Raw genomic sequence first — 24,927 nt, forward strand, 5'->3', positions numbered from 1 at the left:
GGGCGAGGTGGCCGTGGGCGCGCACCGCAGCCTCGGGTGTGCGGTCACCCCGCGCTTGCTGAACCACAGCGAGGCCCCCCCTTGTCCCCGCACTGTCACATCTCGGGGCGCTTCCTACGCAGAGCAGGAGGCTGCGCCCTGGGCACCTTGTGTCACCAGAGGGGGTGTGTTGGATGTGAAAATACCCTTCCAAGAATTCGTAAATCTTCAGGAAATTGGTCCGTTATCTCCATTGCTCTGCCCCCTGAGTTGTCTATTTGCAGAGGCTACGAGCATGTTGAGAAGGTGCTTTTTTATTCTCTGTTCTTAATTATGCATTAAAAAAAAAAGGTACATTTTTCTTTGGGTTGAACTGAGGCGATAATTGTGAGGAAAACCTTGTTTATCGAATGCACATTTATTTATGAAATTCAGATCATCTGATTTCAATCTTAGTCCTCTAGCACGTTGGTGAAGACTGAGTTTTAACGTGAATGACCAAATTATTTAAAGTAGTTGTAAAGTTATTTTTGGATTTCAGTTAGGCATCATTACTGGGATGGTTGATCCAGCAGCATTCGGAAAAAAAGTTATTTTGGAAATGTGACTCAAGTGTGGTAAGAGTACTGTCCTCTGTTTATGGATTTCAAGATAGGTCTTTTTCCTGGTGAGACTGTACACCCACACATGGCTCCCAACCTGAATGGTGTAAAAATATTACCACAACTTTCTGAATAACTGGGTAAACCAAAAAAACCAAACCCATTGTCACAGAGTGGATTCTGATTCAGAGAGACCCTGTAGGACAGGGTACAACTGCCCCATAGGGTTTCCAAGGAGCAGCTGGTGGATTTGAACTGTTGACCCTAACACTAAGCGCTGACCTTTTGGTTAGCAGTCCTAGCTCTTAACCACTGTACCGCCAGGGCTCCAGTAGCTGGGTAGAGATAGTGAAAGGGAAAAGATAGCCTCCCGTGCAAAGTAATTCCGACTGTCTTTCTCTTTCATCTTCATCCACCTGGGTCAACCCTGCACTCAGTATGAACTCCTTCCCTTTACCTTTTTTATTGTCTTGAAGGGCAGCCCGTGTAAAATCCTTAAAGTTTTGGTAAGAGATTAGCAAAGGCCTGCTGTTAAATTAATTTTATTTACGAATATAAATTAAAAATATATTTCTTAGACCTTGGTATTTATATGTCACCTTCCAAGAATTTTAGATACCATAGTTATTTGTGAAAGAGGTAAGAGATGGAAAAGTGGTCAGTTTTTTGTGGATTACCAGAGCAGAGAGCAATAAAAAATGATGAGAAACTCCACGGCAGTTCTGATGTTTTATTTTCTAGAAGGATCACTGTGACCACACTAACTTTCAGTTAAAGGAAATACTGTCCTAAAATGTGTACATGTGCATAGCATATCCAAGTGTAACGCTGTTTTAACATGTGAAAACGTTTGTTAATTCAGTGTAATTAAATATAGATTATAACACCTGTTTCTATTAAAACTTTTTTGACAGAAAAGATTTAAAAAATGGAAAACTAAGGAAAATGTTGAGGATTCAAAAAAGAATGTCTTCCAAAACTACTTTTATCTCTCATAAACAGTTGAACCTACTACTAAAAATAACATTTTAAATAGTTGAAGATTTGACACTTTACTCAATTAGCCCGTTTAACCTCTGAGCGTAGGCCAGTTCTGTATTTTTGGTACTCAGTTCAAAAACGGTGATCTCTTCCAGTACTGGAAGAAAAACATCCTGTATTGGAAATACTGAGAAGTGGTTGGTCACCACTTCTCTAGGGTCTGTTTAGAGGGTGGAGCCCTGGTGGTGCAGTGGTTAAGAGCTCAGTTGCTAACCAAAATGTTAGCAGTTGGAATCCACCAGCTGCTCCTTGGAAACCCCATGGGGCAGTTTTACCCTGCCCTATAGGGTTGCTGTGAGTCTGGATCAACTCGATGGCAACTGGTTTGGTTTTTTGGTTTATTTAGGGCGTTGTTTTGACCATATTTAGAGCCCTGGTGGCACAGCGGTTAAAGTGCTTGACCGCTAACCAAAAGGTTGGTAGTTCGAACCCACCAGCCGTTCCATGGGAGAGAGATGTGGCAGTCTGCTTCCATAAAGCTTTACAGCCTTGGAAACTATATGGAACATTACTCTGTCATATTGGGTGGCTGTGAGTCGGAATCAACTCGGTGACAGTGGGTTGGTTTGGTTTTTGAGTTGGAATTGACTCAGTGACAGTGGGTTGGTTTGGTTTTTGAGTTGGAATCGACTCAGTGACAGTGGGTTGGTTTGGTTTTTGACTGTATATGGTTTGTTTCTTCCTTCCTAATTTTAGAATGTGATGCCTAGTATAAGATTTGGCATCATCGTACCAAAAAGTATAGCAGTCAGAACTTAATTTACCACAGTAAATACTACTGAGACATATACCAGCGTGGTTGAGTTGGCAAGAACAGTGTAGTCTTTCCTTATGGGAAAGCCAAATTGAAGGTGAGCCTGGAATCCAGAGTGGACGTGAGTTGCTTTTAAAGAAGTAACGGTTATGATGGTAATAGTTACCACCATGAATTCAGATGATCCGATTACAGGTTCCAAGCTAAAAACCCAAACCTGTTGTTGTCGATTCCAACACTTGGCAACCCCTTAGGACAGAGGAGAACTGCCCCCATAGCGTTTCCAAGCAGCAGCTGGTGGTTTCAAACTGGCGACCTTTTGGTTCGCAACCAAGCGCTTAACCGCAGCACCACCAGGGATCCAGATACGGGTTAGCCTCTGTCTGGTTGTATGGCCTTGGGCAAACCATTTAACCTCTTTCGAAATTTAGTTTCCTTGTTTTAGCTTTGTGCAGTGTGTAGAACCTAACACATGCTCAGTAATTGGTAGATACGTGTGTATTTGTATGTTATACATGTGGTTTATGGGCTTGTTTATATGTATGTGTGTGTATGTGCTTGTTTATGAAGACGTTTTCATTCATTAAATGTAATTTTGTCATATTCTCTGTTTAAGGATATAGTCAAGAGAATTAGTTAAGTGCTAGACAAAGAAGATTGACAGGAAATTTTTTAGTCACTTTTCTTAATTATATTGAAAGCAATCATTAAAAACTAATTTTCGAACCCTCCCTCATGTTAAATGATGTGAATTTATCGGTGACTTTGCCTTCTTTGATGTATATCACCTGCATTCTAGGGCATCATGTGTTTTCTTTATTTTGGTGGTTTATTTCTTACTTCATTAACACTTATTAGTTAATCAGCTCCATTTAGAATTATTTTAATTTTTAATGACCTTTTTCCTGGTAATGTAAAAGAGCTCAGATTCTATAACGATGAGCAGTAGATTTATTCACTTCATGGCATCATCCAAAGCAGCTGTCCTGTTCTCGTAGAATAATTTACCCTATCTGCGAGGAAAATTATTAGTTAGAAGGCCATGACATGTAGGTAACAGTGAGCATGCAGAATTTTTGGGAAAACTGAGAAGCTCATAAACGTTTTTAAGAAAGAAGTAAAATGTTTGCCTAAATGAAACATATGCCTCTGATATAACTTCCATGTGTCATTAATGCTTTCTAAGCACATTTTACACCAGGATGTATAGATCCAAGTGTTTTTAGTGGCACGGTCATGAGCTTTTACAATCTTAGCAAATGATTAAAAGAGAGAAGATGAAGGTGAGCAGTGGAGCTTAGATGAAAGAGAATGTTTGCAAACGAATGAACACAACTTTAAGAAATGCACAGTGATTTTACAGTGATATCTGTACACATACACACTGATTGTGCTGGTGTCGGGCAGCTGTCTCATCCAGGTTAGGTTAGAAGTATGAGATCTCCTTGAAGAGTGATTGGAAGTGACAAGCTTTAAGTACAATGGCCGGAGCTGCTTGTGAAGAACCGTGACGGGTTAGCCTGCCGCGGTTTCACAGGTAATGAGGGGAGGATCTCCTCTGTGTCAGAGGTAAAGGCAGTTGATTACGCACAGCAGTAGAATTGTCAGCGTGTCAGCATTCACACTGGTTCCTTGATCTTCATTTCCCACAGGGCAGCATGAAGAGGGCCAGATGATACCTGTATACCTAGCAAGTTGTGTACCAGGGGAGGAACCTCAAGCTTAGGGAACCCAAACCTTTTATATTGGGCAGTAAGCTTGTCTGACCTTTGCCCCATAGGGAGAAATTATTAAACTAGAAAGTAAAAAAACCTACCCCTTGTTCTGGTGGGGGGTACTGTCTTCCAGGGGTGTGTGCTGTGCAGACATCCTTGAAAAGATGATCGGAACAAAGTCAGTCAGGACCTCTGTCTACAGGATGCACAGAAACCGTGAAGAACTGTCTCCCTAAGTAAGAGAGTAACTTTGCCAAAAGAGAACATTTTCAGGATATTTTCTGTCAAACACCAGCAGCACGTTCAGTCCCATATATGTGCTCTGTTCTACCTGTAAGACACAGAAGGGGAAAGAGCAGGAACAGGTAACTCGAGCCACACTGGTCCACAGATTCATTGGTTTTTAACATTTTGCCACATTTACTACATTTTTTTCTCTCTAGGCCTAAGTACTCAGTGATTTTAGGTGTGTGTGTGACCTGAATGCCTGTGATGGTTACCTTACTGGTCTCAGAGGTTTGTTTAGTGTATCAGACTATCTTGTGACTGCTTCTTGACCTAAGAATCCCTCCTGCAGCATTGTATTAATTCCAACAAAACAGAAGACTTGTGTTTTGATTAAGTATAGGAATAGCTGTGTTTCCCTGCTAGAAAAGAGGCAGGTGATGAATAAATGTATGTTTGTTATATAATAACGTATATGCTTGTGTGCCACAAATGGCTAAGATTTCTGCCAGTCTCCACCCAGTTTCTATTTCTATCTATTGGGCAGCATTTCAGCAGCTTTTCAAATTGAGCATATCTAAAAGGGATCTCAATCCTTCCTTCTGCCCATCTGGTCCATCTGTTTTCTTACTTTGTTAACAGTGCTATTTTATAGGGAACACATTTTAACATCCTACAACCTCATTTTGTATGTAATCATTTGCCAGCGTAATATATCTTGTAGCTCTTATCCTCATCTTGATGTGTGAGTTAATAACCTTCCTTATTGTTTAAAACATTTAGTTTTTTTTTTTTCGGTATCTGAAAGCATCCTACTAGGGATGATCTTGTTGGTTTACAGGTTTTGTTCACAGTTGTACAGTTTGTAAGTTTACAGCCTGCTCCAGAGTCCTCCTCCTTCTACTTTATGTTTTAATAACTTCCAAATAACTTCGCTAATATCTGCCCTATTTGCGGATTAGATGTTAAATGTTAGTAGACTACTGTTCAGGTTTCATCTAACTCGAATATCAGTGTAAGTGCTAAGTCTGTGTGTTGGGAAGTAAATTTTCTGTGTATTTCTTTTATTGAAATAATTTTGTTTTAATTGTATGAATGGGAGGTCTCTATCTAAATGTTGTATAAACCGAAAGATTGGGAATAAATTTAACATGTGCCTTAAAAGCTGTTAGCCCAAGAAAGGAGTGGAAAATACGTTATACCCCAGGTATCCTCTATGTTGTCTGCTTTCTACATGAATGTTTATTTGTTTACTTTTCTTTTCTTTTTTTTTTTTTGGTGTGTGTAATATCCTGGTAGGTGGTTTCATTTTAAAGGCATATCAAAAAAATACAGTACATGTAATTCTTATTTTTGAAATGATCATATCTTAATTTTTTGGGTTAACATTGGAGTTAGGAGAAGAAAAAGAAAAATTGGGACTTGTGTCAAGGAGAAGGGTAATGAGCAGTGCTGATTGGTTTGTGGGTTTTAGAGTTGGAGCTTTGAAAGCGAATGAAAGGCCTTTCTCATACTTGTGGAACTGGAGTGGCTGTACCATGTCTTGCCATTGTTTCCTGTATATTTTTCCCTTTGGAGCCTTTATGGGGAGGGAGGGTGGCCGAGTCAAGGTCTGACACCATCATAATGGTACTCGAATTCAGCTTAGCTTCCCACTGATAGCCACACGAATCACACGCTTTGACGCTTTAGCACATTGCAGGTCATAAGAGAATAAATAACCGTATCCTGTGGTTCTTTAAAAACTGCATCATAGAGTATTAGAGCTGGAAAATCAGACTTCAAGCTAAACAGCAAAGCTGGGACTAAATATTAGGTGTCCTTACTCCGGGGTTTGTATTTCCATGCTCAGTTATTGAGAATTTGCGACATCATTTTTTTTTATTTAATTTCTTATCATTTTCATTACACTGTTCATTCTCTGTGTTTTCGTAGTTGATCTTTTATGTAGTGCTGATTAAACACCACTCTATATAGGATGAAGCAGCCCCGGTGGTGCAGTGGTTAAAGCAATCAACTGCTAACTGAAAGGTCGGTGGTTCAAAATCACCATGGGCTCCATGGGAGAAAGATGTGGCAGTCTGCCTCCATGGAGATTTACAGCCTTGGAAACCCTATAGGGTTGCTCTGAGTCAGAATCAACCTGAAGGCAGTGGGTTTGGTTTTGGGGTGTATAGGATGCAGTGCAAAGTTTAAATGCTGTTCAGTGATGTTTTTGAGTGAGCATCTTTCTGCCTGTCTTCTGTTCTATAGCTTACCACTTTTACATGCTTCCTTCTGGTCTCAAGTTGGGCCAGCCACCTCCTCCTTCATCTTGGACTGGGTACTCCTCTCTGTCTTTAATAGTTGGGTCTCTCTCCTTATTTCTTACAGCACTTCTGTGACTTGCTCTCTGTCATTCCCATTATTCTGTAAGCTCTTTGAGGAGGGTTTTTTTTTTTTTTAATATCTTTATTCTCATGTTCAAATATACTGCTTTTGCGCTTGGCAAATGCTTAAAGTTACTTCAGTCAGGTTACTGCTGTAAGCCTCATTTTCCTCATCTGTAAAGTGGAGATAGTCCGTTAGTAGCTACTGTGTAGAAGTGTGACTGTTAAATGGGATGATCCTGTAAAATACGTGGCATGGTGCCTGAAACATAGTGTGTGCTTTAGTGGTGATACTGGTGAGTGAATTCTCGGGAGGGGTAGTGTATGTTATTTTTCATATTTTTGAAGTGATTTTTCAGAAGTAGCACAAATTGATTTGGCATCATGAAATATTTTAAAAAATACTGCATTTGATATGCATAATTTTTAGTGAAATAACTTCATCCTGTTTGACAAGTTCTGCCATTGAATTGGCTCTTGATAAGTTCAGCAGTGATTTTCTCATTACCAGACTGTCTTAGTCATCTAGTGCTGCCATAACAGAAATACCACAAGTGGATGGCTTTAACAAAGAGAAATTTATTTCCTCACAGTAAAGTAGGCTGAAAGTCCAAATTCAAGGCGTCAGCTCCTTTCTGAGGTCAGTTTTCTCAAATGTAAAATGAGGGGGTTGGAGAAGATCAGGAGTTCTTGATCTTGGAGGTGATGGGATGAAGTGTTGCTGTAGAAGGCTTGCTCCTGCTGTGCTATGGAGAATAGCTTAGAAGACAGGGAAGCAAGCTTGGAGTAAGGGTGACGGTGTACTCAAGAGGTTACTGCAGAAATCAAGGTCAGAAGTAGTAATTACTTGAAATCGGTTGTGGCAGTTAAGAATGAAGAAAAATAGCTGTAGTTCTGAGCTGTTTAGGAGCCAGACTAGACAGTACTTGGTAATTGTGTGTGCCATGAGGGAAAAGGAGACAAGAATGATAACTGTCTTTCTTGGAAAAAGGGGAGTTTTATCTACTGGACTGGGAAACTTGGGGAAGGAAAGGATTTTGGAAGGAAGGTAATGTGTTCTCGTTTGAGAACGTGGAAGATCCCATGTGAAATCTGAACTGAGATGTTTGATGGGCAGTAGAATGTATGGGTATGGAGCTTTAATCTGGGCTGAGGAGGAAATGAATTTGCAGATCATTACTGTAAATGGTAATTGAATTTATGGTGGTGGATAAAAATCACTCAGCCAGAGAATGTGCAGTGAAAAGAGGACACAATGCAAAACCCTTAGTGATACTAACATTTCAGTGTTCTACAGCGAACAAGCTTGCCAAAGGTACACCAGAAAGCTGGAAAGAAAGAAACCTAGAAGATCTTGGATGTCACAGGAGGAAAATGTGTTAAGGGAGGTCTACCAAGAGGTCAGATAAGAACTGTGGGGTCCTTTGGATTTAGCAATAAAGGGGTCAGCATTGATGTGGGCCAGAGCAGCTCCACTGCAGTGCTAGGGTGGAAGCTAGAATGTAGTAGGTTCACGAATGGGTGGGCTCTAAGAAGTGGAAACAGCCAACTCCTGTTTTTAAGCAAGTTTGCTGAGAATGGAAGGAGAGAGTTGAGCAGGGTGGTAAATGGAGAAGAGGTTGAAATGAAGAGTGAAAACTGATGGAGCGCCAGGTGACTGAAAAGGTGGGAGGAAAGAAGGGAATCCGAGGACAGCTGGTGGGTTTAGCCTTATCCAAGCATGTGGTAGTTCTTAGCGGGCCTGCAGCCAGTTCAGTCAGGTTTGACCACCTGCTGCGAATTTGCATCCAAACAAGTTCCCAGAAAGTCATACATGAGAATCACCTGTTTGAAGCCCTGGTTCTTAGGGTGTTCACAGGTAATTGGTTTTCATGCCTGGGCAGGATAAGCATTATATCCCCTGGTGGCACAGTGGTTAAGAGCTCGGCTGCTAACCAAAATGTTGGCAGTTTGAATCTACCAGCTGCTCCTTGGAAACCTTATGATGCCACTCTACTTTGTCCTGTAGGGTCGCTATGAGTCGGAATTGACTCTGTGGCGATGGGTTTGGTTTGGTTTTTTAAAATAAATGTTGGAATTCTAACCCCTATACCTGTGCATGTAATTTCGTTGGGGAATGGTGTCTTCCTTGTTATATTATGAGGCCCTGTCAGTGCGGGGTGTATCCTAAACCTAATCATTTGTGAGTTCTAAAAGAGCAGATTAGACCAGGGCTTTGAACTGGTTCCTTCTGGTTCAAACCTCTGCTGAGAATTTGCATTTCTAACAAGCTCACAGGCGATGCTGATGCTGCTGGCTAGGGACCACTTCTGAGAACTTCTAGTAGAGCAGTGGTTCTCAAATTTATTATACATCAGAATCACCTGGGGGTCTTGTTAAACTAGATTCTGATTCTGTATCTCTGGGAGTAGAAATGTAAATTCTCAGCAGGGGTTCAAATGGAAATGAACTCTTTTGAAGCCCTGGATTAGACACAGAAGCAGGCATAAACGGGGAAAGATAGACACCGTGTCCAGTTCACCAAGGACCCAGGAAGACTTCAGAAGAGACAAGATCGCCCCCCAGAGTGCGCAGAGAGAGCCTTTCTCTAGAGCCGGTGCCCTGAATTCGGACTTGACCTCCTGGGATCGCTATGAGTCGACATTGGCTCTGTGGCCCTTAACAATAACAAGCCTCCTGAACTTAAGAACACAAATTTCTGTTCTTTAAAGCCACTCGCTTGCATTTCTGTTACGGTAGCGCTATGTAACTAAGGCCACAGGATTGCACTTTCCTATGTTTGTGGACTCGGGCATGGCCGTATGACTCACTCCGGCCCGTGAGATGTGAGCAATGTGTCGTGTGGTACTTCTGATTCTAAGCGGAAGCTTTAAGGGTCAGTACACGCTTTGCCATATCCTCTTTTTTTGGCACGGTGGTGGAATATTTGAGATGGTGGATGTGCCATCAGCCTGGACCTTGGAATGACAAGGATGAGGACTCTCTCTGTCAACCTGTGAAAAAAAAATGCATCTTAATTTTTTTTTTTTAATACTGACATTTGTAGCTGTTAGTGCACCATAATCTACGGGTGCAGGTAGAGGTAGATGTGTAGGTTTGTTGGCAGAAACCCATGTTTTCTCTATAATATGAAAGGTCAGCAGAGAATGGAGGATAAGCTGGTAGGATGGGGAGGTTTAAAACAGTGAATAAAATTGAAATAGCTACTGAGAAAATAGATAATTTGACTCAGGAAACCAACCAAACCAAACCCACTGCCGTCAAGTCGATTGCGACTCATAACGAGGCTATAGGACCGAGTAGAACTGCCCGCATATGGTTTCCAAGGAGTACCTGGTGGATTCGAACTGTTGACCTTTTGGTTAGCAGCTGTAGCTCTTAACCACTACGCCACCAGGGTTTCCAGGAAACAAAGAAACATTGCTTAGTCACAGGAATGGCCAATTAAGTTTGGAAATCATGTCTTTAATATAACCTTTATTTGATTTTTTTTTTTTCCTCCAGCGTAGTTCAGAAGGAGACCCACAGGGGCAGGAAGCATGTGTAGTTGGACTGATTCAGAGTTGGAGGTTTTCAGGTGGGTCAGATAGAAAGGAGAGTTTCGGATATCCAGTAGAGCAAATGAAACCAAACCAAAACCAAACCCGTTGCCGTCGAGTTGATACCGACTCACAGCGACCCTACGGGACAGAGTAGAACTGCCCCCTAGAGTTTCCAGGGAGTGCTTGGTGGATTTGAACTGCCGACATTTTGGTTAGCAGCTGTAGCACTTAACCACTATGCCACCAGGGTTTCCAGAGCAAATGAAGAGGAAAATAAAGACTATTAGGTGCTGACTGGGAGAAAGAAGAAAGGCACCAGTGAGATTAGAGGACAGGTTCATTGTGGGGAGAACAGTAGTGAAAGAGCTAGAAGAATAGGTTTTTGTCACTAGTAATTGGCATTGTTTTATCATTTCAGATGAAACAGCACCAGGTGAGACCATGGGAGCTGAAGTGGGATGGAGAGTAAAGTCACTGGGAATGATGAGGACAAGGAATTGAAAAGCTAGAGTGTCAGACTGTCTGCAAGGGCTTTATTCACTTCCCAGAATAATGGGAGGATGAAGGGTCGTGACCAGGGGTTCCTGAGATGACAGTGACTAAGGAGGGCAGAGAATGCTGTACTTTGAAGGTGGGATTCATGAAGGAGCTGGTGTTTTTATGTGAGTGTTAGGGGACAGCCCTAGCAAGAAAGACCCTCACTGTAAGTCCTGGCAGATAATCCGAGGAACTGACACGTAGCCCTTTCCAGATTCATGAGTATATTCAGGGGAACTTTCTGACATGGGCAAGCAGCTGCTTTCCAGTGGCAGCTGGCTGGAGTGTTTTCCGCAACCACCTAGCAAGGGACCCAAGTTTATATACCATTCTAGCTGGGACTAAGGCTCATTTTTTTTCTCCCACGTCCTTGGGCAGTCAGTGTTCCCAGGGACTTCACATCTAGGCCCAGATGTTTTCCTTCTTGTTTCTAAGGCATTCCTCGACCTTGGCCGCTGGCCCAGTCATGCCATTTCTGGCCTTCTACCTTAGCCTGAGTCCATCCCGAATTCATCCCCAGCATGCTTCAGGGAAGAGCAAAGCTCATTCCATTAGGGAGGGTATACAAGTAGCTGAATAGCATTACCCTACAGTGAGGATGCAGAACTGAGATGCTAACTCCATCCCTGTCCCCAAGTGAAGTTTGGTTCAGTGTATGATTTCCGTTTCAGCAGCTCTGGGAGTGCTAGCAAAGAGATGAAGGGTGGTAAAACCCAGGTGGAATTGTTCACTACAGATTAGTAAGTAAACACAAGTCAGCTCGTGCCTCCCTTGCTTACTGGTGTATTAGTTTTCTGTTGTGCATAACCAGCAACACATCAGTTTCTTCGTTTCTGTACACAGACGTCTGCACGTGGCGTAGCTGGTTCTCTGCTTAGGATCTCAAGGCGGGAATTAAGGGGCAGCCATATTCCAGTCTGGAACTCTGAGTGCTCTTCCCAGCACTCAGAATTCAGTTCCTTGCTGTTGTAGGACTGAATTCCTTGTTTTCTTGCTGGCAGTCAGTTGGTTGGGGGTTGATCTCAGCTCTTTGAGGCCACCCTCAGGTCCTGGCCACCTGGTCCCTTCTGTAGGCAGTTCACAACACAGCTGCCTGTATTCTTCCAGGCCAGCAGGAGTACCTTGCTGACACTTTGTCCTTTAACGGCTCACCTGATTAGGTCAGGTTCACCCAGGATACTCTCCCTTTTGAGTAACTCAGAGACAGCTGATCAGGAACTTTAAGTACATACACAAACCTTTGTCACATAAGGTAACATAATTACGGGAGTTTATAAATCTAGTGAAAATGAGGAGTGGTATTTTATAGTACTGAAGAAAAGAACTTTGCATTTCTTGATATTAAATTGAGCCACATGATAAAAATTAATTTATCATATTCTTAAAATTTAGGCTTTAATCGCAAGTAGTCACGATTTGTTAGAATGAGCAAAGAATGGGTAATTTTTTTGGTGTGTTTTTTTTCCCAGTAAAATTATTTGATAGTATGGTTGATATCAAGTCATGTTTGCTTTTGGAGCAAGATTCTAGAGGTCGTTTTTACGGAAACGTTTGAAGCTTCCCCATTTTCTCAGGGGCTTCTCTCAATTCGTTGGTGTTCATGTTCGTTTTTGAAGCACCTCCTGTCATCCTTGTCGGTTTTCTCTTTTCATATGTTAATAGTTATAATTCTGACAGACCCTCGTTTGTCAGTGGCCTTGCATGTAATTTGAGCAGTTCACCTGCATCAATTTTTTAAAATCAACTTGATGAAGTCCTTTGCCATTTGCAAGATTTGCAGTCCAAGAATGAGAATGATTTAAAAAAAAAAATTAAAAAAACAGCGTGGCATGATGGATTAGGATGGATGCCAGGGTCGAATGAGGTTGAGTGTCTGTACAGGAACTACTTTTGTAAGTGGTTGTTTCATTGGTAAATATAACACCGTAGCTCTTGCCTTTCTCTGCAGGTTTGTATTTTCTGAGCACACATTAAATACTTCAGAGAGGATCTCCCCTAGCATCTGCAGGACTGACGGCCACTGTGAAACTGTTGAGATGAATAACTTGTTTATGCTTAGGTTGCTGGTAAAGAAGCCCACAGTTAGGGTTATCATAAGGTGTAGTACCTATTATGTCTGCCCTTCTGTAGGCCTCCCCTCCTCTTCTTCCTCTTTGCCTTCATCTTAACAACTCCCTCCATCATGACCAGCAGATAAGCCTATGGCCACAGGAGGCTGCTTGTACTACTCATCCCACTTGTGACAGTGATGGCATAGGGCTGGGCAAAGGACTTACGAGTCCTCCCCTGGAATGTCTTCTGAATGGAGCTAGCAGGGATTACCTTGCTAATTGGGTTATGAAATTGGAAGGGTGTAATTTTAGGTTAAAATCCCTGGGTGGTGCAAACAGTTAAGCACTCGACTACTAGGTAAAAGGTTGGTGGTTCGAACCTACCCAGAGGCGCCTCAGAAGACAGGCCTGGTGATCCGCTTCTGAACGGGCACAGCCTTGACAACCCTATTGAGCAGTTCTACTTTGCGCACATGGGGTCTCCGTGGGTGGGAATTGACTCCACAGCAACCAACGACAACAATATTAGGTTGCCTGTCACTTCTTGCGCTAAAAACTCTGGTGTACAGAAGCTAAGCAGATACACAAAGAGAAGGGATATTCATTGATTTCAACAAATTTTTGAACATTTTGAAATTTTAACTTTGTGCCAGGCTTTGTTCCAGTTGCCACAGATACAGAAATAAAAATACAAAAAATACCGCCCTCGTGGAGGTTCTACGGCTTGAGGGTATACTGAGACCACTAATTAAATTCTTGGATCTAGTTATCCTGAAGCCAGATTTATCTCCATCCTTCCTTGGGTGGGGTAAAGTCCTTTTTTGCACAAACTAGATTGAATTAGGCTTATGTCATTTTCAAATTAAAGGCTCGTTGATGAATATGAAAGATGTTTACAATTTCTTTTACCTTTCATTAAGAAGATAACCACAGATTCAGAAATATATAAATTCGCTTTGGTGAATTTAGATAAACTTTGTCATGTATTTTTGGTAAGTGGAGATTACCTTATCCTTTATTTTCCTAAACCTCACATTTAATTCTAGGCTTTCACCGCGTGGTTTTCTGGTTGACTTCTTTAGTAGCCAAATAGACTGCTGTTACACAACTATTATTATGTACTGTTACGTCACCAATGTACTATTACTACATTTATGTAATAAATGTAATTATTTGTTTAGTAAATATGTTGCCAAACAGACCTGATTTAGGCTCCATAGATTTTTAGTAAATCATTGTTGAAGACTATTATTTGATTGCTTATCTAACGAATGAGCAAATTCTGAGAACTCATAAAGAATTAATACCTTAATTTCTTTTATTACTATTATATATGGCTAAGACTATGTGAAGTAGAAGCTTATTTATACTCTTAAAATTATACCATTAAAATATCTTTGAACTAGATGCTTCCACGTTGGCACAGTACCATAAGATAGATAAGCAACTTAATTATTTTAGTCACTCATCTGTTGCACTAGCTTACATCCATTTATATAGTTTTTTTTTTCTTTTTAGTACCTGCTGGGAAATATATGGGCAATTTCTTTTCGTAGAAAATATAAACTCCTTAAATTTAGACTAATCGAGGTGTGAATCAGAAAATCTCCCCATATGAATTGAAGTAACAAATTATAGCATGATAATGAAGTTACATTATACATAAAACAAAAAGTTTACTTAAACTGTCTTAGAATATCTGTATAATATCCTGATATCTGTGCCAGGACACAGGTAATAGCATCTGGCAAGAAGAAGCCAGATGTTTAGAAGTAGGATGGCCATGTAATTTATCATCTGAGCCAAACAATACTTGGGAGTGAAAACAAAAAAAACCCATTGCCGTCAAGTCCGACTCATAGCGACCCCATAGGACAGAGTAGAACTGCCCCTTAGAGTTTCCAAGGAGTGCCTGGTGGATTCAATCTGCTGACCTTTTGGTTAGCAGCTGCCGGTCTTAACCACCTGACCACCAGGGTTTTCCACCTTGGGAGTGAAAGGAGGTGCAATTAGAAATTTTGCTGAGATAGTGGGAGCCAGCTGGGATTGGCCCGGGCTACCCAGGACATGTGGTCACCTTTTTTAGAGGTAGAGTGGAAGAGTTTTAAAATGGATACACGATGTCTAATACATTTTTATTAAAACAATATTTTATGTATATATGTTTATATCTGCATATATACATATTAACCTGCTTATTGATTGTTGAAACATATCTATTGAATGTTAAGTGATCTTAACGATATTTGATAGAAATTGGTTAAAAGATTGTATTCTTTGGTTCGAAATATGCTGCAACTATATAGCATATGAAACTACATAAATTCAAGAAAAAAAAAACAAAACCCATTCCTGTTGAGTCAATTCCGACTCATAGCGACCCTATAGGACAGAATAGAACTGCCCAATAGAGTTTCCAGGGAGCGCCTGGTGGATTCGAACTGCAGACCTTTTGGTTAGCAGCTGTACCACTTAACCACTACGCCACCAGGGTTTCCTAGGGGTCTTTTTTTTCTCTCTTCTTTTGTTAATCTAAAGAAAACTCAGTTTTTTTTTTTTTTTTTTTAATTGAGCAGCAACTACCAATGGTTTTGATCCTGGAAGAAGAAATTTGGAAATACTCTTAAAAGCATTTAATTAAATCAGGCACTAATATTTGTTCTTTGTTGATATGATTAAACATAGTTATAATAAACTAATGATAATGGCTACTATTAGTTGAATTCCTGCTATGTGTCATGCTCTATATACATTGTCTCATTTAAGTACCACAACCTGCTAAGATTTTATTATATCCTTTTCAAAACCAAACCCACAGCTGTGGAGTTGCTTCCAACTCATGCCGACCTATAGGACAGAGTAGAACTGCCCATAGCGTTTCCAAGTCTGTAAATCTTTACAGGCTGCCGTATCGTTCTCCCATGGAACGGCTGGTGGGTTCGAACCGCCAACTTATTTGAGTTCGCGTCCCTCCCTCCTGCTCTTGTCCCCACTTCAAGATCTATAGAGATTTAACCTGCTGCATTCTTTATTGCTGGTACCGAAATTATACAGTTAAAAGCCTGTTACCGTCGAGCCAATTCTGCCTCATAGTGACTCTGTGGGACAGAGTAGAACTGCCCCATAGGGTTTCCAAGGAGCCCCTGCTGGATTCAAACTTCTGAACTCTTGAGCTCTTAACCACTGCAGCACCAGGACTCCAGTTATACAATTATATGTATAAGAAAATGTCATAACCAAAAACAAACCAAACCCATTGCCGTCGTGTCTATTCTGACTCATAAAATGTCAACACTGGTTATGTAATGTAGGTTATAAAACTGCCTTTATTCAGTGTTCAACTTTTTTGTTACCGTCCCACTCTCCTTTATTCCATAGGATAGCTAGAGTTGATCAGACTCTCTTGCTTTTTCCTATTACTGGAAGGTTCATTTCTACTTCTAGCTGGTAGTTAATGGTAGGCCTGGACAAGAGGTGTGGTTTAGTAAAACAGCTGCCTCTTAACTCCATGAGTAATGTATATGTTGGTAATTCTGCTGATGGCTTTAGGGTTTTTATCCATATTTATTTCCACGAGAACTGGAGTTCTCTTTATAACTAACGTTGTCTTATTCCTCTTGAGAATTTGGGAAAGTTTATACCACCTTAGAGAAGTGGGTCAATCAAACATTATTATAAGCTGGATGTTCCGGTTTGTGTGTTCAGATGGGCTTTCATCTAGGTGTAAATCACTTGGAAAACATTTATAGGGATCAGCCAGTTAGAACTGAGTAAGCATGTTCACTTTATGCTTTCAGTTATAAGGAATGTCACCTGCTGTGGAACTAACTAGCCTAGGGTTATTATATTTTAAGGTTATTTTGAAGAAAAGATAGTCTGAACTTTGGGTATGGTTCTTTTTCTGTGGAGCCCTTTTTATTTAAGTTTTTTTTTTTTTTTGAATTTGCTATTTGGAAAATTTTATATCTACTGGAAGCTTATGTATCAAAACCAATTGATGGTTTTTTGGAATGCAGCACATTGTTATTAAAATGTACATTTTATGGGGCATATTCAATCAGATATATTTTGGGGTAGCTACACAGACTTTTTTTGGTATTTAATCATATACTTATAAATAAGAAATTTTTAAAGTTCATTTTTGTGTTTGACTTTGTTTTAAAAATGGCTGCCTTGTAAAGTGGTTAATGTGGCATAAAAAGGAGTTGCCAGAGATTGTAGTTAAGCCTCCAGAGCCGGCAAGTCCTCCACTAAAGGCTGGCAGTGTGAACACACCCAGTGGTACTGGGAAGAAGAGGCCTGGCGATCTGCCTCTATTGAGATTACAGCCAGGAATACCTTGTGGAGCAGTTCTACTGTGTAACACATGGAGTTGCCTTGGGTTGGAATCGACTGGACAGAAACTAAAAAAAACAACAGCTAGTATCTAATCGTTTCTCTAAAATCGCATTGTTTTCCACAGTGCCTTAGGCAATGCCATGTGGCTGCCAGTTTTCCCGTTTTGTCTCTTTTCTTAGACAGAACCTCTGTTCTCCTGTCCTGGAGCTGGGGATGGGGGAGGTAATGGCCTTCTCATGGGATAACACCTCCACACTATGCGTAGAACTGGAAGGGAGTGCTAGCCTGTGGTCTTTTCAGCTTGCCCCTCCAGTGTGCCACCACTCGCCTGTCAGTTTGTCCTACTGTGATGGCTGGCGTGTTGCTGTGACGCCGGAAGCCATACCACTGGCATATCAAGTGCCAGCAGGATCACCCATGGTGGACAGGTTTCAGCGGAGCTTCCAGACTAAGATAGACTAGGAAGAAGGACCTGGTGGTCTGCTTCTGAAAAAATTGGCCAGTGAAAACCTTATGAATAGTGGCTGAACATTGTCTGATATAGTGATGGAAGATGAGCCCCTCAGGTCGGAAGGCACTCAGAATACTACAGGGGGAAGAGCTGCCTCCTCAGAGTAGAGTCGACCTTAATAACATGGATGGAGTAAAGCTTTTGGGACCTTCGTTTGCTGATATGGCACGATTCAAAATGAGAAGAAACAGCTGCAGACATCCATTAATAAACGGAACATGGAATGTATGAAGTATGAATCTAGGAAAATTGGAAGTTGTCAGAAATGAAATGGAATGTATAAGGATAGATATCCTAGGCATTAGTGAGCTGAAATGAGTTGGTATTGGCCATTTTGAACAGGGCAATCATATGATCTGCTATGCTGAGAATGACACCTTGAAGAGGAATGGCGTCACATTCATCATCGAAAAGAACATTGGAAGATTTATCCTGAAGTACAATGCTGTCAGTGATAGGATAATGTCCATACAGCCAGAAACCAAAGGCAACTAGTCTGGTTTTTTATACTAACAAACATCTCGTGTGTAATAATAGATATATGTAGACATGCACACATAGGTATGTACATACATATATTCACATACATATTAAAGATTTAATTGTCACAAAGACTGTTACCATCCCATTTACAAAGATTAGGCAGTTTCCCCAAGATTGCAAAGATAGCCACTTGTGCCTGTCTGAGTGCAAACCCAATGCCACTTATCTTAGACCAGTGCATTGCTTCCTCATTCCACCCTAAGATACTGTCTTTTCACAAGTAGGTGTAAAATGTGAAGATGGAAAAGATACAACCCCTAGGACAAATTATTAATATAAGTGTCATATATTCTGCGCTAGAATCCACAGGAAATAAGCATTTGCGTGTGAACAACAAGCAACAAAAAACAATGAACTGCTAGAAAATGAAATCCCACACAACGCAAGGTGTAATGTAAAAGTAAACGCTGGTACTGTATTTCAGTTAATTCTGGAAACGAAAAAGACAAATCACAATGTACCTAACCACTATATAAAATAAATCTGAAAAAATTTAAGGCAATTCAAATTCTAAATTGATTAATAGGGGGAAAATACCTTTAGTTAGTAATATGTATTGTTTTTAGATGTTATCACAAAAACCTGTTGCCGTCGAGTTGATTCCTTCTCATTGTGACCCTATAGGACAGTCCCATAGAGCTTCCAAGGAGCAGCTGGTGGATTCGAACTGCCAGCCTTCATGGTTAGCAGCCAAACGCTTAACCACTCCACCACCAGGGCTCCTTTTACATAATACCCAAACCAAACCCAGTGCCATCGAGTCGATTCCGACTCATAGCAACCCTGTAGGACAGAGTAGAACTGCCCCATAGAGTTTCCAAGGAGCGCCTGGTGGATTCGAACTGCCGACCTCTTGGTTAGCAGCTGTAGCACTTAACCACTACGCCACCAGGGTTTCCCTAGTAAATGTTTATTTGTATATATGTATATTGTATGTATGTATATACATATATTTGCATATATATATACACATAATAAACCAAAACGAAACCCTGTCGAGTGAATTCCGAGTCATAGTGACCCTATAGAACAGCGTAGAACTGCCCCATAGAGTTTCCGAGGAGCGGCTGGAAGCTTTGAATTGCCGACCTTTTGGTTAGCAGACGAGTGCTTAACCAGTGTGCCACCAGGGCTCCACTGTACATGCATATGTACTCCTTGTGTGGCCCAGCACTGGTATTTTAGGAATGCTTTTCATATAAGGTGGTTTTTTTTTGGTTCCAGCATAAATAATCTCTGAGCCTCTGAGATGTATGGACAGAACAGCCCCAACAATGGAATGAAACATGTTGCAGGACCAGGCACCTTTTCATTCTGTCATACATAAGGTTGATTGAATGGCAGCTAACAACAACATACATGTCTTTGTGTAAACAGTAACTAGCAACAGTGTATGTGTCTTTGTATAAATACATATTTTAAAGATGATATTTTCATCTGAGTTGGAGAGAGGAGAATAAGATGGGATAAAACAAAGTTCAGTTGTGTCTGTAATGTTTTCATTTAAAAAACCTGAAAAAAAACAGACCTGACTCACTGATAATTATCGTTTCTGTGTGGTGGCTATATGAATGTTTTATTATTTTTATTTTTCTGCATTAAAACAGTTCCCCAAGTTCTTAAAATAATGACAGTTATTTTATATAGTTATTATAAATAAATGTAATAAAAAAAGCGATGGTCCAAAGATAGAGTCAGAAGTGGAAAAAGGATTAGTTTCTGTTTATTTCAGGTACGGGTTTGGGGTATAGGCTACTCAGGTATATAATTACAGAACTAATGTTTAAAATTCATCTAAGGGTTTGTTTGCTTTCTAATTTTTTTGTTTAGGCTGTTTAAGGGTAAGCCTTTGAACAGTGGTTGATGTTCATGGTAGCAGAATGTAAGCTCCCTCTGTGAAGGTGGTTAGGACTGTAGTACTCTGCAGTAACTTAATAGTTTAAATTTGTCTGTTTCTGGCATCTTTATCACCAGAAAGCTCCAGCCTTTATCATACTAAACCCAAGAAAATGGTTTTATTTGGGGGGGTTTATATTGGTTTCTTGTATCTCCTGTCTCTTAATCGTTCACTAAATTAGATTTGAAATATCTGGGATAGGTTTTTTAGTAAAGAGCTACATAAAAGTCTGGTTATTGAAGAACTTTTGATATCTACTCCAGGTCATTTTTACTGAAATGGACTAAAATGTTCATCAACAAAGATGAATGTAGTAGTAACCGTGCAAGTTAGACTATGATGAAATGTTCTTATTTTCTCAGATAATAAGCTGACCCCAAAATAAGGATTAGATTGAAGTGGGAGTGTAGCTTCTGAGAGAGAGTGGAATCAATCAGTAGATATAGGAAGGTTATTGTAAGAATAGCAAAGAAGCATAGAGTAACTGATTTTAACACCTGGCTTGTTTCAGATTACTTCTTAGAGGAATCAGAATTTCTTGTCTTTTGTTGTTGTTGTTAGGTGCCATTGAGCTGGGTCCGACTCATAGTGACCCTGTACACAACAGAACGAAACACTGCCGGGTCCTCTGCCACGCTCACAATCCTTGCTATACTTAAGCCCATCATTGCAGCCGCTGTGTCAGTCCATCTCATTGAGGGTCTTCCTCTTTTTTACTGACTCTCTACATCCCCAAGCATGATATCCTTCTCCAGGGACTGATCCCTCCTGACAACATGTTTTAAGTGTATGAGAAGTAATCTCACCGTTCTTGCTTCCAAGGAGCATTCTGGTCATACTTTTCCAAGAAAGATTTGTTCTTTTGGCAGTTTATGGTATATTCAATATTCTTCTCCAGCACCACAATTCAAAGGCATCAGTTCTTCTTTGGTCTTCTTTATTCATTGTCCAGTTTTCACATGCATATGAGGTGATTGAAAACACCATGGCTTGGGTCAGATGCACCTTAGTCTTCAAGGTAACACCTTTGCTTTTCAACACTTCAATGAGGTCTTTCGTAGCAGATTTGTCCAGTGCAGTGTGTCCTTTGGTTTCTTGACTGCTGCTTCCATGGGTGTTGATTGTGGATCCAAGTAAAATGAAATCCTTGACAACATCAATCTTTTCCCCATTTATCATGATGTTGCTTTTTGGTCCAGTTGTGAGGATTTTTGTTTTCTTTATGTTGAGGTATGTGTTGAAGGCTGTGGTCATTTACCTTCATCATTAAGTGCTTCAAGTCCTATTCAGTTTCTGCAAGCAAGGTTGTGTCATCTGCATAACACAGGTTGTTCATGAGTCTTCCTCTAATCCTGATGCCCTGTTCTTCATATAGTCCAGCTCTTGTCTTTTAGGTACTCTTTTTTTGGATATCAAGTTTACTGTCTCTTTTCAACTGACAATGATTGTTGTTACGTTTATAAAGTAATATGGATAAAATGTCAAGCAATGTAGAAATTTATGAAGTAGAAATAAACATATGCCTGTAATCTCCTCCAGAAATAAAGTATTATCAATTTGCTATAGATCCTCCCATATATTTAATATGTAAAATAAATTAATGAAGGACTACACATATGTATTTTTAAAATATGAAATAGTACTTTAGACAGTGTTTTGGTAGAGTTCCTGGGCAGTGCAAAGGGTTAAGCCCTCGACTACTAGCCAAATGGTTGGCCGTTCAAACCCACCCCGAGGCACCTCGGAAGACAGGCCTGGTGATCTGCTTTTCAGAGGTCAGCTCTGCTCTACACACGTGGGGACGTCGTGAGATGGAATTGACTTGACAGCAACTAACAACAAAGATTGTACCAACGTGTCTCCATATTGTGTTCTTTAATATGGTTTTAATTTACATTTTATAGTGATTCATTTCATATATTTGTATATAAAATGAAGTAAATGTTTTTACTGAATGAATAAGAACACTAAATACTTTATATGTAGTCTACTTCCTAGTTTTCATGACCAGCTTTCACCCAGGGTGCTCTCTAGTCATAATAGCAAATGTTTTGCACACTCCTGCGACAAGTGGGGAAACCCTGAGGGTGTAGTGGTTAGCTGTTAAAGCTGCTAACCAAGAGGTGAGCGGTTTGAATCCAACAGGCACACTTTGGGAACTCTATGGGGCAGTTCTACTCTGAGTCAGTATGAGTGGGAATCAACTCAACCGCAGTGGGTTTGGTTTTTCGGTTTTGACCACAAGTGGGTAGGGAGAGATGGTGTAATGTTCCCTCTGTAAATAGAGATTGGTTAAAACAATTTTAGGGTGTCTAGCCAAGGGAGCTTTCACCTCTGACAGAGCCATGTTAATTCCGTGTCTACATCTCCAGTAAATTGTTTCATTAATTAACTAAGTATTACTTAAGTAACTGATGATGAACTAATTAAGTAATTAATATACAAGTATTTATGAGACAGTCACTGGGCTGGGATTAGGGACAGAGTGATGAATAAGACATGGTTTGGGGCTTTACGGCGTTTCTAATTTAGTACTAGACGGTAAAAGTAACTGATAATATTCAACTCTTTTTAAAAACTACAACCGTAGTTTTAAAAGAATACGTGTTAATAAAAAGCAAAATAGAAATGTTCAAAGATAAGGGTAAAATGAAAAACCCACTAAAAAGCTCATCACTCAAAAGCAGTTGTCAGTAACATTAGATGAGCTTTATTTTTTTTCTCAACGTTTTATTATGAATATTTTCAAACATACAGAAAAGTTGGAAATGATTTTACACTGAGTACTCAAATACTGACCAGCTAGGTTCACCAGTTAACATTTTACCATACTTGTCACGTATCTGTTCATCTTACCTGTCATTCATCAGTCCATCTTTTTAGATGTATTTGCAAGTGAGTTGCAGACATCAGTATCCTTCCTCCCCTTCAACACATGTATCACTATTTTTTAAACAATGGTATATTTTTATTAAAGCCTGTATTGATTGACTGTATACTGTAAAAACAAAAAAACCAAACCCACTGCTGTCAAGTCAGTTTCGACTCACAGTGGCCCTATAGGACAGACTAAAACTCCCCACAGAGTTTCCAAGAAGCGCCTGGCGGATTTGAACTGCCGACCTCTTGATTAGGAGCCATAGCATTTAACCACTACACCACCAGGGTTTCATGTATACTATAAAGGATTCAGAAATCTTGTACTCTTCACATTTCTTCCCTAATTCTCTTCCCCATCTCTAAATATTTGGTAAATTAATGTCAATGTTTTAAGTCTTGAGTAGCCATATAACATCCATTTTTAAGAGAGAAAGGGACTACTAGGCAAACCGTTATGGTCAGACTTATTCTATAACCATAATTGCTAGAGTTGTTTAGTCTTAGCTTTACCTTAAAATGTATTTACATTCAGTAGATTAAATACTATACTCACCATTTAGTCTTTTACCATAACTGCTGTTTTCGTGAGTTCTTTATTTTGATTCATCTCTTGGTTGTATTTTCAAGTAGTTTCCCTCCTTCTCCATGAGGGTCTGTTTGTACTGAATTTCTTAATTTTTTGTTTGCTTTTTTACTTTACAGTATTTTTGTACTTTTTATAAACAATAAATTTCAACATTGTTACGGATTGAATTGTGTCTCCCAGAATGATATCCTGACGTCTTAATGCCGGTAACTGTGAATGTGACCCTGTTTGGAAATTGGGTCTTTTTGACATGAGGTCACACTGGAGTGGGGTGGGTGCTGGTCCAGCCTGGGTGGTGTCTTTACTAAAGAGAAGACAGAGATGGACAGAAGGGAGACCGTAATGGGGAGATCGAGGCAGAGAGGCAGTTATGCTGCAGCTGAAGCCTAGAAACGCCTGGAGCCACCAGACGCTGGGGAGACAAGAAAGGACCCTCCCCTAGAGCTTCCAGAGAGCACGGGGACCCTGCTGTCACCCTGAATTCTGACTTCTAGTCTCCTGCTGTGAGACAATATATTTTTGGTTTTTTAGGCCCCCCACCTTGTGGTACTTCGTTACAGCAACCCTGAGAAAGTAATGCAAATAAAATGCCGGTTGCCTTGGAGCCGGTTCCAACTCGTGGGGACCCTGTGTGCTGTAGAATAGGACTGTGCTCCGTGGGGTTTTCGGTGGCTGACTTTCTGGAAGTAAATCGCCAGGTGTTTCTTTCGAGGCACCTCTGGGTGGCCTTGAACCTCCAGTCTTTTGGTTAGCAGCCAAGTGAGTTAACCACTCAAGAACTCCAAATAAATTATGGTAAGTTGTTTTATAGGGATAAACATGACACTGGGGACATCTCACTCTCCTTCAGGGCCCGAGGTTAGAATATTGCCTCACATATTACTCAATTTCTTCCACACAAAGCCACACATAAGTTTTTCTGGCGATTTCGGTGACCCTCAACCTTAGAGGTCAGTAATACAGATACCAGGAGTAATATTTTAATAGTATGTCTTTTATACAGAATAACCAAAGGAAACGTTTTGTTCTTAAAAAACTTGACTTTTTCTTGCCATTTGAAAGTAACTTGGTAGGCCAAGTCTTATTTAAATGTTGATGAAAAAGGTGGTAGAAAACTTTTAGAGTACATTTAAAGCTGTGCTCTTGGCTTTTTTTCTGTTGGATTCTATTTAAATTTTCTTGGTTTTAATAATCCAACCATCAGTGATTTACTGATTTGTTGTGTGGCTTAAGAGTGAACTTGCTGAAAAAATGGTCTCTCCATTTTGCAGTTTATGGGTAGTTAATGTTGTTGCTTTTCCGTATTCTTGCGGTGAATTTTTACTTCACGTGTAGCGCATAGTATGTTGCCGTAAAC

The 24,927-nt window shown here is 40.3% G+C and overlaps 1 protein-coding gene across 3 annotated transcripts in view; it reads left to right on the forward strand.

The window, feature by feature from the left end:
• Positions 1–24,927, forward strand: part of TUSC3 (tumor suppressor candidate 3) — a 149,013-nt gene that overhangs the window by 470 nt on the left and 123,616 nt on the right. The gene's annotated exons all lie outside the window — the stretch shown is intronic.

The sequence above is a fragment of the Elephas maximus genome, chromosome 22 (genome assembly GCF_024166365.1).
Source record: "Elephas maximus indicus isolate mEleMax1 chromosome 22, mEleMax1 primary haplotype, whole genome shotgun sequence".
NCBI lineage: Eukaryota > Metazoa > Chordata > Mammalia > Proboscidea > Elephantidae > Elephas > Elephas maximus.